Source organism: Curcuma longa, unplaced genomic scaffold, assembly GCF_044706935.1.
Source record: "Curcuma longa cultivar G26 ecotype Majalengka, Jawa Barat unplaced genomic scaffold, ITB_CL_G26_1.1 utg2646_np1212_2152390_RagTag, whole genome shotgun sequence".
NCBI classification, from domain to species: domain Eukaryota; kingdom Viridiplantae; phylum Streptophyta; class Magnoliopsida; order Zingiberales; family Zingiberaceae; genus Curcuma; species Curcuma longa.
This window is the reverse complement of record NW_027435599.1, coordinates 256,947-262,251: the sequence shown is the minus strand read 5'-3', so window position 1 is coordinate 262,251 and position 5,305 is coordinate 256,947. Positions and strand designations below refer to the sequence as shown.

General features: G+C 39.9%; 1 pseudogene; it reads left to right on the top strand.

Annotated features, from left to right (window-relative positions):
* The first annotated feature begins 5,122 nt into the window (after positions 1-5,122).
* The window catches only part of LOC141820085 (SPX domain-containing membrane protein OsI_21475-like), an 8,625-nt pseudogene continuing 8,442 nt past the window's right edge, over positions 5,123-5,305 (top strand).

Genomic DNA, 5,305 nt, shown 5'->3' with positions numbered 1-5,305 from the left:
TTGGATGTTGAACAAAGGAAGTATTGATAGAATGAAGTTAATTGAATACCGTACAAGATGAGAATTCAACTTTGATAAAGCTGAAATAGAAGTATTAATCAATTGATAGGGTGTATTAATCAACTAGCAAATGCAAAACTTTAAAAATATGATTGTTACAATACTACTACAGTATTATTGCAATATTACCACTGTGTCGCTATAGTACTCCTACTGTGTTGCACTACCACTATGTCGAGACAGTAACTATGAATAATAATTTGTTATAATAACAATTGACTGATGAGTTCAACTAGCTCGATTAATGGGTACTATAACAGCGTACAAAAATTTCAAAATTAGATTGGAAACTCAACTGAGGCTAGAGAATATCGGTCTAGTCTTGACAAAAATCTTTCAATACTTAGTCAGATAAGAATATAAAAAAATAATAGATATATATATGTAGAGAATGTAGTAGAAAACATATGAGAATGTGAGCATGAGTTCTAAGAATGAGCCTCCTTTTCTTCCAATAAGTACACTTCTTTTCTAATTTTTTTTTATGTAACAACATTTTCTATGGCATTTACTTTATGACATTAATATTCTTCTTTCTCCTAACCCATATTACCTTCAATGACACAAAAGTTTCGCCCAAAATAACTATTATCAATTACTTTTATCGTCTCTTCATAGTTCCGTTCTGACTTTTGAGCACCTTTAAATTTTAAATCCCATTTCTCAAGCACCTTAAGACTCAGAATCTGACACATAGAATTAGATGTCTTGGAAAGTTAATCATTCAAAAAATCATACACTGGAGTACTCTTTTTGCATGCAATCATAAGATTGTTCCTTTTCGTTTGAATGTAAACCATTATGCTTTGACATATCAGTAGTCAAGATTACGCATGCAATTGCCCATTCATTGTTTCTCTCGTTTGGTTCTAGCTGGAGTTTCGTTTTGTTAAGTGCAATGGTTGGCCAAGTTGTCCAATTTAGTGAAGCAACTTCCAACTGTGTTACAGGTCCAGCTGCTGATATATTTCATGCTCAAGTATGCAACGGAGATATTACTGTCAGAATCTAGTGTCATTAGTGGTTACTACTTTGGATGGCCGATTGGTCAAGTGGCTATATTTCTGCCTGGCAGTCCTGGGACTTACAGTTCTTCCCGTTAACGCCATCGTCAGGACTTACATTAGCAACATGTTTGAAGACAGGTGCGTTTTGCTATTCAGTATATATCTTAGCTTGGCAGCCTCATCGAGCTTACCCTTCACTCCGATTTTGTTTTCTTTCGAAAAGTGATATGCTCAGTATAGGACTTCTGTGACAAACCAAGCTATCAGTTGCTTAATCTGTGTGAAAATTGTTGTTATCACGTTCTCTGCCCAAGACGCATTTTTCAAAGTGCCATTAATCGACGTGTCGAACATAGTTTCATTTCCTTAACAGCTTAGTATTTCGTAGTGCTACTACTGAGGCTGCCACAGAAAAGTCTCCTGATCTCGAATTTTAAATTTGTTTCTCCTTTTTCTTCTTTATGCAGGCAAATCTTTGTTGTGAGGTTCTTTAAATATTAGTGCTATTGGGAATATGCAGTGCCACAATCATGTCGCTCAGCATTGATCACATTTGTAGCTGCTGAAGTTCAAGAAGGTAATTAATTTCGCTTACCGAAACACTAAAAGTATGCTCGAGTTCTTGAAGTTCTTCGGTGTTTCCGCATTATTTATTGAAGTTCTATGGTGTTTTGTCATTCTTGAAGTTGAATTATTCAGATTTCTTCTATTGTTTACTTGAACTGTAGTTTGCTTAAAACTTCTCCACGTAACAAAATGAAAGCTTTTCAGGTGTGAATTTAGCCTTCTTTTCTCAAGTCATGTCGTCTCGCCTCGCACGCGCGACTTACAATGGAGGTCTGCTATCGACAGAAGCAGGGACTCTGGCTCGAGTCGTAGCCGATGGCACGATCACACTCGCAGGCTACCTAGGCGAAAGCTGGCTCCTAAACGTCAGCTTGCTCCCTTCTCTGCTAATCTGCCTACGCTCCATTGCCCTACTCTCCTCACCTACAACTCCATGTATTTATGAGTGTCATCACTTGCAATCTTCTCTCTTTGTTCACAATGCGTATTTTGTATAATTTGTCGAAATTTTCTATAGAATTTTTTAAAATTGTGTATGGTTCTTTTAGAAGTGTAATTCTTTTAGTGCAAGTGTAAGAATGACTTTTAGTTGTATTGACATAAAATTTTGAATTAATCAATCTGTTTATTTATAGTAAGTTCTGAGGATTTTGTGCTTGTACCTGGCTTTTTCCGATCTAGGACGCGGTGGTAGGAAAGAACAAGGATGAGGAAAACAGAGTCGAAGACAATAGAAGAAAGCAGAGAAGAACAAGGATGAAAAAAAACAGAGTTGATGATCGTAGAAGCTACACTAAAATGCACTTGACTCCTTTTGATCGATCGAACCAAATCACGATTAAAGTTGATTCACCATCAATTCCAGTGCATATTGGAGAGGTCTATCTTGATCTCATCATAATTTATAAGACCCACAACCTTAATTTTCAGAATTCAGAAATCAAACATACTAGATGCAAACGACAGAAACCTTACAACTAAAACCCACAACGATGACCATGAACGCGAACATAAATTAACCTTTAGCAGACGATGAAATAAATCAAGTATAGAGGAAACAGAGGCGGAATGAGCGATCGATCGGATGGTGCGCAGTTAGGCAAGGGATACCGGAAATAGAGAGTTCATCGCCCGTGCTGCCAACCGCATCAGGCGCGGAGAATTGGCGAGCAACGGCGGAAGCAGCATGGCGAGCAAGCCCAGCGTCCACGCCAGGTAGTACGCCAACAGTTGCTCATGTTCCACCGTGAAGGAGGAGGATAACATGGCCGGCGGCGACGCCTGCACCTGGTCGACGGCGTGGATGATGAGGAAGGAGTACCTAACGACGACTAAGAAGCCGAGGAAACTTAGGCATTTCCCAGGGAAAGCGAGCCGGCCGGCGACTGGAATAACAGGAAGATCGGCGGCGTCCATGAATCTGATGGGATGATGATTAATAGTGATATATAGAGAAGGAGAAAGAAGATTGATGGCTTGGTGAATGAATCGACCGTGGCGACCTCTCTTTATAAGAAAACTGAGTCAACTGACGGCGAGCGTAAAGTGGACATGACTCACAATCTAAGGATCAGATGAGACAGAATAAACACAAAGTATAGTTGGAGAGCCAATTAAATTCCGCTAGTGGCGGATCCAATTTTTTTTTTTTTTTTGTGCAGAAGAGAGCCAATTAAATTGATAAAGCAGGAAGAATATGGTTGTCATTTATATATCCTTGTTTGTGTTGGTCGTCGACCATTCGTATGTTCCAAAGAACATAAAGATTCGGCATCAACACAATCAATTAAATGGATACAGCAGGAAGAAAATGGTGATCGTTTATCCAGCCTTTTTGTTTTTGTGGCGTCATCCAAAGAATAACATTGGCGAAGAGATTCTCATCGATCATGCAAATAAGCATAAGGCGGACAGGACATTCAACTAAATATATATATATATGAAATTATATATATATATATATATTTATAAAATTTATTAACTAAATTTTATATTTTATTAATAAATAAATAAAATTAATTAAATTTTATTTATTTAATTAATTATATATATATATGAAATAAACTCTTAATAGCTAAGTTGCCACCAAAGCTTAAAAACGTGTACTATATGGACTATAAGTAATAAATTCAGAGCGGATGCAGGTCAATGGCCATGAAGTTTGTGACCTTTTGATCCCGAGCAAGCAGCCCAATTATCCTTCATGCTTATTTTAATTATTTATTTACGGGAGCAGAAAGAGATGGATGGGATCTACAAAAATTTTAGTATAAAAAAGAATATTTATAAATTATTTTCCTCAAGCGATGAAAAATATACTACGACGGCATTCCTTCGGGTCAGTTTGACGCGTGCATCTGTCCGAACGATTCGGTTTGTCAGAAATCAAAAGCAGAACTTTTGATGAGATGGATGGGATCTACAAAAAATTAAGCCATATTCTTTTCAAAGATTAAGAAATCGAGCAGGATTTGGACCTAATTTGAGGGGAAAGAGAATTAGTCAAAGAAAAGAATAGCAATTAAGCCATATTCTTTTCAAATTAAGAGACAGATAATCAGCTCCTGACCCAATTCAGTTTATTCAAATAGAATCTATCTCAACAAATTAATACATTTTTCATAGAGCCATATATCTATGCGACTGAACTGATTATTACTTCGACGTACGGGAGACATGAACAACAACAAATCAACAATTGGACTAGCTAGTTACATAACAATGATTAAGAACACACGCAATTTTAACACGCCGGACGGTTTGATACGCAACTGAGTTTAATTTGATGTATAGCTTCGATTTTTCTTTTTCATCGTAGAGCAGCAGCAGCACTGATATGTGCTTTGTGAAGTGGGAGAAGCACTGACAGGGTGAGCACAGCCGCGGCTGCCATGATCCCTAGGAAGGATAGGAAGGGCAGTCGGAGTGCCAAGCGGCAGAGGAAATCGAGCAAAAGGATCAACTTGGAGGAGGTCAGTACCTTCTTCTGCGCCTTCGCGAGCTCGGCGCTGAGTTGGCTGGTGTCCGAGTAGTAGAAGATGCCGACGGCAGTGGTAAGGCAGAGGCAGTCAAGGATGCATATGGCCGTCGCGGCGAAGAGGACGAACCGGTCGAGGTTGTCGGTCGTCCGGATGGGAAATTTCACCAGAAGCGTAAAGGAGATTGTGAGGAGAGCGTACGACCAGGATAAGGCCGTCTTATTCTGGCGTTTGAAGTCGCTCATGTCGGGGGCGGGGAGGGGCATTGCCTCGGCGGCGGAGGCGGAGGCGTTGTGTAGGGGATAACGACTGTCTGGTTGAGTGGGGAGGTCCACTCGGTGCGATGGCGAAGGCGGTGGAGTTTGGGGATCAGTTTCCTCCAGTGAGGATTCAGGCAAGACTTCTTCATTTCTGTGACCCAAGAAGAGTCGGAGGCATTGGAGGGGCATGGTGGGCGAGGGGAATTCGAGCTCAGGATTCAGGAGCTAGGATGATGCAGGCTGCATGGCCATGACGATGGTTATATAGACCTAAGAACTGCCCTCAGCAGTCGAGCTCATCATTCACATCCGCGTAAATCTTCGTGACTTTATCAAAAAGACAGAACTACCCTCATCCGACAAAACCCTTTGTGACTAAAAGACATTCGTGACTAAAAGACATTCTATGAGTGGTAGACCATCATAGATCGGA